Consider the following 11,147-nt stretch of genomic DNA (forward strand, 5'->3'; position numbering starts at 1 on the left):
AAAAAATACTAAAACTTAAAAATTAGAGAAATGACTTGAACTAATTACTACTACTGACCGACTACTGAACAAATGGGATCACATCCCTTAGAGAAACTGACTACATCTCTTCTGCACCCGAATTCGCAATTCCCGCGAAAAACCTCCTAGCGCAGAGGACGTCGAGAAGACGTGGTCAGTAGCCGCGATCAGAGGACTGAGTCCACGAGGGCGGACATAGCTCCTAATTAAAACAGGCGCTAAAGCCCTAGGGAGAAGGGGGGAAGGTTCGGTTCTAAGCCGAAAATTTCCGAAGGAGTCCGAGGCGGGCGTGACAAGAACACGACATGCGCGCTCTCTACCGGACAGAAACGAAGGCAACGAACAATCGACTTCTACAGGCCGCGAGAAGAAAGCATAGTGCCTTATGGCACCGCGACGCTGCTTTCTAGCGGCGTAAGGGGGAACTACTTGAGGCGGTGAGCTGACTTGCCACCAGGTGTCATGAGCGTAGTCTCAGCTCGCTGGCCACCATGGGTGAAGTTGCTTTTTTCTGCCGCTAGGTTTCGCGGAGGTCTCTTTAGGTCTCTTGGCTAAGTTCATGTCAGGTCACTGCTCCTGGATATCTCAGAACTAAAGTGATGTGGAGAGAGAGGGGGGGGGGGTACAGAAAACGCCACTCTGCTGGGAACACAGCTCCACTGGATCCCCATGCGTGACGAGACATGCCATTCTCAGCAGGTCTCTACAAGGTAGCAGCTTGCAGCCCAGGAGATGCTCTATGCAGTTTTGGTCATGCAGGTAATTAAAATTACAAACTCGGGACGTGACTGCAGGCGAGAGAAATTTCAACCGGGCTGACCATGTCCACATTAGACAGCAAAATATCAGATTGGCCCCCTGGGAAGGGGCTTCGGTCCACTGGCACAAAGTTTATCCGTGGCGTACACCGGTCTAACAAAAAGTAAATCACCCCCATTAACAACTAGATAAATTTAAAAAATAAGAAAACCCCTAAAAATTTTAAAATTATAGAAAAAATTTAAAAAAAGGTGACGAAATGCCTAAATTCCGGCACAAGGTAGTTCAGCAGTAGGCACACGGACTTCACCTTTACAGTTTTTCGCATGTCGTCACAAATTATCAATTCGAGTAAACCATTCATGACACTCATCACAGCGAAACTTCATGCGAGAAGGATTCTTCTTGCATTTGCTCCTCTCATGTCTTCGTGCATCATGAGCAAATGCGAACGTCATATCACAGTAGCTGCAAGGATACTGGGGTGATGAAGACGAACCTTTCAGACCCGATCCAGATACTGACGTTGCCGCAGTTGCACCATCTCCAGGCATACTCTTATCAACATCAATGCATCGTTGTTGTATAGAAACCTTTACTTTCTGCCGAACAGCAGGACCTTTGCATTTTTCATGTGTGTTTTCATATTATCTTGTCTTGAAAATTGCCTGTGACATTTGTTACCGCCAATCATTTTGCGATAAAGGTTCTTGGCACATTCTCTATTCACATGTCGTCGAGCATTGCTGTTGTTTGAGAAAATCTTGTCGCAGTAACAGCACCGATGTTCGTTAGTTAATGTCGATTCGGCATCCATTGAAGTCTCCATTGATGGCGAACCAGCGTTCGCCGAGTTTCCCTGTGCAGCCAGAACTAGCAGCATTAAAGTCTCTTCTGCTGGCGGTACCACGTCTGTTGAAGTCTCCTCCAGTGTTGACATCGACGTTGCCAACGGGATCTGCTCCACCATCGTCGACGCTGACGTCATGGTTCCCGCAGTCGATGGTACAACCTCCATCGAGTTCGTCGTTAAAGTCGGTAAAGATGCCATCGAGTTCGCAAGAACAGGTAATTATGTGATTAATGCACCAGAAGAAACAAACTAGGTGATCCTTACACCGACGACGTCAGTAACAAACTGAGCATCCTGTTGTCTAGGACTCGCTCATATACATGCACCGTATGGAATAATACGCTAGTCAAATCAAGAACAATTTACTAAAATACTAGAGTCAAAACAACATTAAAAAAATAGAAGCACCATCAACAAAAAAGGAAGCACATTTGGAAGCACCATCAAAAAAGGAAAAACAATAGGAAACACCGTCAACAAAAAGGCAGCACATCTGGAAGCACCGACAACGAAAAGATAGCACCGCCATCGAAAAGGCAGCACATTCGGAAGCACCGACAACGAAAAGGCAGCACATTTGGAAGCACCGCCATCGAAATGGCAGCACATTAAGAAGCACCGACTACGAAAAGGCAGCACATTTGGAAGCACCGACAACGAAAAGGCAGCACATTTGGAAGCACCGACTACGAAAAGACAGCACATTTGGAAGCACCGACAACGAAAAGGCAGCACATTTGGAAGCACCGCCATCGAAATGGCAGCACATTAAGAAGCACCGACTACGAAAAGGCAGCACATTTGGCAGCACCGACAACGAAAAGGCAGCACATTTGGAAGCACCGACAACGAAAAGATAGCACCGCCATCGAAAAGGCAGCACATTCGGAAGCACCGACTACGAAAAGGCAGCACATTTGGAAGCACCGACAACTAAAAGATAGCACCGCCATCGAAAAGGCAGCACATTCGGAGGCACCGACTACGAAAAGGCAGCACATTTGGAAGCACCGTCAACGAAAAGGCAGCAAATTCGGAAGCACCGACAACGAAAAGGCAGCACATTTGGAAGCACCACCATCGATAAGGCAGCACATTCGGAAGCACCTATTACGAAATGGCAGCACATTTGGAAGCACCTACAACGAGAAGATAGCACCGCCATCGAAAAGGCAGCACATTCGGAAGCACCGACTACGAAAAGGCAGCACATTTGGAAGCACCGTCAACGAAAAGGCAGCCAAGTCGGAAGAACCGACAACGAAAAGGCAGCACATTCGGAAGCACCGACAACGAAAAGGCAGCACATTTGGAAGCACCGACAACGAAAAGGCAGCACATTTGGAAGTACCATCATCGAAAAGGCAGCACATTTGGAAGCACCGACAACGAAAAGGAAGCACATTTGGAAGCACCGACAACGAAAAGGCTGCACCACCATCGAATAAGAAAGCACATTTTGGAAGCACCATCGAATAAGGAAGCACATTTGGAAGCTCCATCAACAAAAAAGGCAAAAAGGAAGCACAATTGCGAGATCTAAGTCTTAATTAGAAATCAGAAGACAAGAAATAAAAACATTAAATGTTTATAATTTTAATTATTTTTTTATTTCTTTACATTATACAAAAGGAAGTAAAACAAGCCATTATTGTATGTAGCCAGGTTTCCTCAGTTCCTTGAGTATGAAGGATATTTCTTTGATGCACGAATAGTTTCCTGCACAAAGCGAACCATGTAGAAGTCTTAGCCGGTCAACCAATATGTTTGGATCTTTCCATGATGTGTAATCAATCTCTTCTACCACCATCTTCCTTGCACGTTTATAATATATATTATGATCTCTGGTGTCTTCCGTTTTACCACCAACCTCAGGGTAACTTTCATTATTGGACGGTGATCATCACAAGCTTGATCAGATTTATTTAATATATCACGTCGTTTCCATCGTTTCGGTCTCAGGACACCACCACATTCTTCTATCTTGTCAGCTTTAGGTGCTTCATCATAGTCTATGTCTTTGTCAACAGCCTCAGAGTCACTGTAACAATCACCGTAGAAGGAATCGTCTTCACCCAATTTACCGTAAGAATTCGATGTTGATGATGTTGAAGTGTCTTCATCGTCTTCATGCTTCCTTTTTAGGAGTCCATCATTTCTACAAAGTAGGAATGATCTACTTGAATTCGGCTGGAATATATTCTCACTTTTTACGTTAAGGATTCTTCCACTGTCTTCATTCTTCCGTAAATCATCAACCTCCTTCAATTTAAGTTCTTTGTCGAGATCGGAAGAGCCAGGAAAATTATTGTCGTAATGTAGATCACCCTTCCTTAGTCTAGTAGATTCATCGTTGTCCTCTAGCTTGTACGCAGGCTTGGCGTTACAAGTTCTGCCATGTCTTTTTAAGCTCTCTCTCCGCGTAAACGTCTTGCTACATCGAACACATCTTATCATATTGCGTAGTGGATTTTTAACACAGTCATTCTTCTCGTGTTGTCTTTTATTCTTTCTCAAGATAAACTCTTTGCTGCAAAACTCACACCTATGTTCTTTCGATACAGCGTCAGATCCTAAATCGGAATTCATATTAGTTACCGAGACTAATGCCAGATGCAAACTAAGAGTTTTAAATTAATAACCATTACTTAAATACAATTTTTTAAATATTTCGTCAGCGAGAGTTAATTTATCTTATGCAAAGGTACTTGCTGCAACTAGTTCCGCTTTTCAACATCAGATGACGTCACGTATTGCTTGCAGGTAAATAATATTTATTTCTTTTATGCAGGATGCGGGATGCTCACTATCGATCGTATAAGAAGGATAGCTACGATAGTCTCCAAGGAGAAGGAAGTTCGTCCTTCCTGCTAGTGCTTCTCAGATTTCTCACGGTCCACCATCTTGGATTCCGACGTCACGGTGGCCATAATGGATGAGTGTGACCTTGAACTTTGACCGAAACCGCAGGAATGATCGCAAGCACACGGATTAACCATCAAAATATTAACAAGAATAATCGGGAGCACACGGAGAAAACCACCATAATATTGTTACGATCGCGCTTGGCTGCAGTGCTTGGCGTCGCCGCGCTCGTTCGGCCTGTCTGCGCCCCCTTCCACCTGCATCCTCTCCCTGGTATCTCGTGCCATACTATCTCGCGACATCCTGACTGTCGCGGCGCGCACCTGCCTCAGATCGAGTTACTTAAGGGAGGCCGCACTGCGGAATGGAGGGACTCAGACATGTTTATCGGTGTGTTTTGTGGGAACCCGATGCTTGTTGCGTTTATCGGCGTTCTTTGAGCAGCCGCCGCGTCCTTCGAGGACTCACGAAGCGTTTCTGGACATTTCGACGGCGAAGGTCGCGCGATATCTCGGAGACATGCCCGATTGTTCTGGACGGGAACCCAAGGGCTATAAAAGGAGGTTGGGCCGACCTCAGAGTCAGTAAAAGTCTGAGTGGGGAGTTCTCCCTCGGCGGAGTTTCCGGGCGATAGTGCCGCGGGTGCGGCAGAGTGGCGAAGTCCTTGGACGAAGGTTCCAGGGCAGGGAGTGAGAGAGTTCAGTGGAGTCGGGAGTTTTCCCGCGGTGGAGTTTCCGGGCGATAGAGTCGCGGGCGCGGCGGAGTCCCGAGTGAAGTTGCGAGCGAGTCGTCGTGTGGGATCCCGGCGAAGAGTGTGACGGCAGCGGCGGAGTGCGGCGACGGAGTCCCGCGGCGGAGACCTACGAGGGGTGCTGCGGTCAGAGTTGCGCCGCAAGTGCGGCCCAGCGAGGTGTGTGAAACGAGTGACTGGGGAATTGACATTTCTTTACGTGTAGTTAATTATTTGCCATCTTAAAAGATTATTTGTAAATGACAAGTAGTTGTAATAAATAAAACTGTGTGTGTGAAATAAAATCTATTAATTGGGCTATCCTTTACGAACCCTCGCGGAAAATCGTAACATTTTGGTGTCAGAAGTGGGATAGCACTAATTAATAGATTTATGATTCAGTTACATTATTAGAATAAAAGTTAAGGATATAGTTTAGTTTACGAGAATATAGTTAGTGTTTAGAACTTTAGTGAATTTGAAATTTTCTAGAGTTAGTTTGAGTATACTGTAGTCAGTGTTAGTTTTGAATGTAATAGAGTTATCGTTAGTTTAATTAGAAGGTTCGGCTAGACCATTTAAAATTAAGAACAGTATTAGAAAAAAAATATTTAGGTTGATTAATTAGTAAATGCTTTAGAAAGAGATGGCTGCTGAAGAGTTTAATGTAGAAGATATCAGGAAGATAAGGGTTATCCTGGAAGAAATGGTGAATGACATGAGGGAATGGATAACCAGTATGAAGAACTCTGCGAAAGAAGTGAAGAGTGAAAATAATGAGAGTAAGGACCATCATGAAGAAACGAAGAGTGGGTCAAATAATAGCCTAGAGGAAATGAAGAAGGATCAGGATGAAATGAAGAGTGGCCAGGAAGAAATTAAGAATGAAATGAAGACCGAAGTGAAGATAAGCCTAGAAGAGAAGAACAGCCAAGAGAATAATAGCCATGATAAAAACAGTAAAGAGAAGACCAGCCAAGAGAAGACCAGCCAAGAGAAGACCAGCGAAAAGAAGACCAGCGAAGAGAAGACCAGCGAAGAGAAGACCAGCGAAGAGAAGACCAGTGAAGAGAAGACCAGTGAAGAGAAGACCAGCGAAGAGGATACCAGCCTAGAGGGGAACAGCGAAGTGGAAATTAGCCAGGACATGAAGATGAAAGAAGAACTGAAGAAAAGAACAGAAGCAGTGAAGATGAGTTACAAAGTAAGGAACATTGAAAAAGAAGAAATGAAGAAAAACGAAAGAGAGAGGGGAAAATTCACAAAAGAGCTGAAGAAAAGCCGAGAAGAGATGTACATGAGTCAAGAAGAGATAGAGAAGTGCAAAGAAGAAACGAAGGAAGACCAAGAAGAAACACAGGAAGACAAAGAAGAGGTGAAGAAGGACCAAGAACAGGGGAATAAAGACCGAGAAGAGAAAATGAGAACACAAAGAGTGAAGAAGATGGTGCAAGGAGTAACTGAAAGCAGTCCAGACGATATTCATAAGAACAAAGAGGGAATGAGTAACCAAGAAGAGACGAAGAAGAGCCGGGAAGAAATGCTGTGCGAACAAGTAGCTGCGAGAGAAGAAATGGAGAGAAAAAGGGAAGGAACAAGGAAACTGTTGGAAGGCAATAAGCAATGCACTCAAGAGTATCGGGTCCGTCCAAGGCATCGGTCAGCCCGTCTCGGGCAGCTGGCTGAACGACATGGGGCATCTGCGACGCAGAAGTGTCGCCGGGTGACAAGAGAAGCTACATCTAATGAGAGAGAGGGTTATCTGGTGAGACTGTACAGCCCGCGATGGAGAAAAGGCAGGAGGCCTAAACTTCGAGTAGCATGGGGACCTCCAGGAGGAGATGCATTACCTGTTCGGGACGAACAGGTTTAAGGAGGGGGCAATGTTACGATCGCGCTTGGCTGCAGTGCTTGGCGTCGCCGCGCTCGTTCGGCCTGTCTGCGCCCCCTTCCACCTGCATCCTCTCCCTGGTATCTCGTGCCATACTATCTCGCGACATCCTGACTGTCGCGGCGCGCACCTGCCTCAGATCGAGTTACTTAAGGGAGGCCGCACTGCGGAATGGAGGGACTCAGACATGTTTATCGGTGTGTTTTGTGGGAACCCGATGCTTGTTGCGTTTATCGGCGTTCTTTGAGCAGCTGCCGCGTCCTTCGAGGACTCACGAAGCGTTTCTGGACATTTCGACGGCGAAGGTCGCGCGATATCTCGGAGACATGCCCGATTGTTCTGGACGGGAACCCAAGGGCTATAAAAGGAGGTTGGGCCGACCTCAGAGTCAGTAAAAGTCTGAGTGGGGAGTTCTCCCTCGGCGGAGTTTCCGGGCGATAGTGCCGCGGGTGCGGCAGAGTGGCGAAGTCCTTGGACGAAGGTTCCAGGGCAGGGAGTGAGAGAGTTCAGTGGAGTCGGGAGTTTTCCCGCGGTGGAGTTTCCGGGCGATAGAGTCGCGGGCGCGGCGGAGTCCCGAGTGAAGTTGCGAGCGAGTCGTCGTGTGGGATCCCGGCGAAGAGTGTGACGGCAGCGGCGGAGTGCGGCGACGGAGTCCCGCGGCGGAGACCTACGAGGGGTACTGCGGTCAGAGTTGCGCCGCAAGTGCGGCCCAGCGAGGTGTGTGAAACGAGTGACTGGAGAATTGACATTTCTTTACGTGTAGTTAATTATTTGCCATCTTAAAAGATTATTTGTAAATGACAAGTAGTTGTAATAAATAAAACTGTGTGTGTGAAATAAAATCTATTAATTGGGCTATCCTTTACGAACCCTCGCGGAAAATCGTAACAATATTGACAAAAATAATCAGAAGCACACGGAGAAAAACGACACAAGTTTTCTTTGATATCATAAAATTTGTCAATATTATGGTGGTTTTCTCCGTGTGCTCCCGATTATTCTTGTTAATATTTTGATGGTTAATCCGTGTGCTTGCGATCATTCCTGCGGTTTCGGTCAAAGTCCAAGGTCACACTCATCCATTATGGCCACTGTGACGTCGGAATCAAAGATGGTGGACCGTGAGAAATCTGAGAAGCACTAGCAGGAAGGACGAACTTCCTTCTCCTTGGAGACTATCGTAGCTATCCTTCTTATACGATCGATAGTGAGCATCCCGCATCCTGCATAAAAGAAATAAATATTATTTACCTGCAAGCAATACGTGACGTCATCTGATGTTGAAAAGCGGAACTAGTTGCAGCAAGTACCTTTGCATAAGATAAATTAACTCTCGCTGACGAAATATTTAAAAAATTGTATTTAAGTAATGGTTATTAATTTAAAACTCTTAGTTTGCATCTGGCATTAGTCTCGGTAACTAATATGAATTCCGATTTAGGATCTGACGCTGTATCGAAAGAACATAGGTGTGAGTTTTGCAGCAAAGAGTTTATCTTGAGAAAGAATAAAAGACAACACGAGAAGAATGACTGTGTTAAAAATCCACTACGCAATATGATAAGATGTGTTCGATGTAGCAAGACGTTTACGCGGAGAGAGAGCTTAAAAAGACATGGCAGAACTTGTAACGCCATGCCTGCGTACAAGCTAGAGGACAAAGATGAATCTACTAGACTAAGGAAGAGTGATCTACATTACGACAATAATTTTCCTGGCTCTTCCGATCTCGACAAAGAACTTAAATTGAAGGAGGTTGATGATTTACAGAAGAATAAACAAAGTGGAAGAATCCTTAACGTGAAAAGTGAGAATATATTCCAACCGAATTCAAGTAGATCATTCCTACTTTGTAGAAATGATGGACTCCTAAAAAGGAAGCATGAAGACGATGAAGACACTTCAACATCATCAACATCGAATTCTTACGGTAAATTGAGTGAAGACGATTCCTTCTACGGTGATTGTTACAGTGACTCTGAGGCTGTTGACAAAGACATAGACTATGATGAAGCACCTAAAGCTAACAAGATCGAAGAATGTGGTGGTGTCCTGAGACCGAAACGATGGAAACGACGTGATATATTAAATAAATCTGATCAAGCTTGTGATGATCACCGTCTCAAAAATGAAAGTTACCCTGAGGTTGGTGGTAAAACGGAAGACACCAGAGATAATAATATATATTATAAACGTGCAAGGAAGATGGTGGTAGAAGAGATTGATTACACATCATGGAAAGATCCAAACATATTGGTTGACCAGCTAAGACTTCTACATGGTTCGCTTTGTGCAGGAAACTATTCGTGCATCAAAGAAATATCCTTCATACTCAAGGAACTGAGGAAACCTGGCTACATACAATAATGGCTTGTTTTACTTGCTTTTGTATAATGTAAAGAAATAAAATAAATAATTAAAATTATAAACATTTAATGTTTTTATTTCTTGTCTTCTGATTTCTAATTAAGACTTAGATCTCGCAAATTGTGCTTCCTTTTTGCCTTTTTTGTTGATGGAACTTCCAAATGTGCTTCCTTATTCGATGGTACTTCCAAAATGTGCTTCCTTATTCGATTGTGGTGCAGCCTTTTTGTTGTCGGTGCTTCCAAATGTGCTGCCTTTTCGTAGTCGGTGCTTCCAAATGTTTTGCCTTTTCGTAGTCGGTGCTTCCAAATGTGCTGCCTTTTCGTTGTCGGTGCTGCCAAATGTGCTGCCTTTTCGTAGTCGGTGCTTCCAAATGTGCTGCCTTTTCGTTTTCCGGTGCTGCCAAATGTGCGTCCTTTTCGTTGATGGTGCTTCCAAATGTGCTGCCTTTTCGTAGTCGGTGCTTCCTAATGTGCTGCCTTTTCGATGAAGGTGCTTCCAAATGTGCTGCCTTTTTGATGGTGGTGCTTCCAAATGTGCTGCCATTTCGATGGCGGTGTTTCCAAATGTGCTGCCTTTTCGTTGTCGGTGCTTCAGAATGTGCTGCCTTTTCGTTGACGGTGCTTCCAAATGTGCTGCCTTTTCGTAGTCGGTGCTTCCGAATGTGCTGCCTTTTCGATGGCGGTGCTATCTTTTCGTTGTCGGTGCTTCGAAATATGCTGCCTTTTCGTAGTCGGTGCTTCCGAATGTGCTGCCTTGTCGATGGTGGTGCTTCCAAATGTGCTGCGTTTTCGTTGTCGGTGCTTCCGAATGTGCTGCCTTTTCGTTGACAGTGCTTCGAAATGTGCTGCCTTTTCGTTGTCGGTGCTTCCGTTTGTGCTGCCTTTTCGATGGCGGTGCTATCTTTTCGTTGTCGGAGCTTCCAAATGTGCTGCCTTTCCGTAGTCGGTGCTTCCGAATGTGCTGCCTTTTCGATGGCGGTGCTATCTTTTCGTTGTCGGTGCTTCCAAATGTGCTGCCTTTTCGTTGTCGGCGCTGCCAAATGTGCTGCCTTTTCGTAGTCGGTGCTTCCAAATGTGCTGCCTTTTCGATGACGGTGCTTCCAAATGTGCTGCCTTTTCGTAGTCGGTGCTTCCAAATGTGCTGCCATTTTGATGGCGGTGCTTCCAAATGTGCTGCCTTTTCGTTTTCGTTGCTTCCAGATGTGCTGCCTTTTCGTTTACGGTGCTTCCTATTGTTTTTCCTTTTTTGATTGTGCTTCCAAATGTGCTTCCTTTTTTGTTGATGGTGCTTCTATTTTTTTAATGTTGTTTTGACTCTAGTATTTTATTAAATTGTTCTTGATTTGACTAGCGTATTATTCCATACGGTGCATGTATATAAGCGAGTCCTAGACAACAGGATGCTCAGTTTGTTACTGACGTCGTCGGTGTAAGGATCACCTAGTTTGTTTCTTCTGGTGCATTAATCACGTAATTACCTGTTCTTGCGAACTCGATGGCATCTTTACCGACTTTAACGACGAACTCGATGGAGGTTGTACCATCGACTGCGGGAACCATGACGTCAGCGTCGACGATGGTGGAGCAGATCCCGTTGGCAACGTCGATGTCAACACTGGAGGAGACACAACAGACGTGGTACCGCCAGCAGAAGAGACT

This window comes from Bacillus rossius, chromosome 16 (assembly GCF_032445375.1).
Source record: "Bacillus rossius redtenbacheri isolate Brsri chromosome 16, Brsri_v3, whole genome shotgun sequence".
NCBI classification, from domain to species: Eukaryota; Metazoa; Arthropoda; class Insecta; order Phasmatodea; family Bacillidae; genus Bacillus; species Bacillus rossius.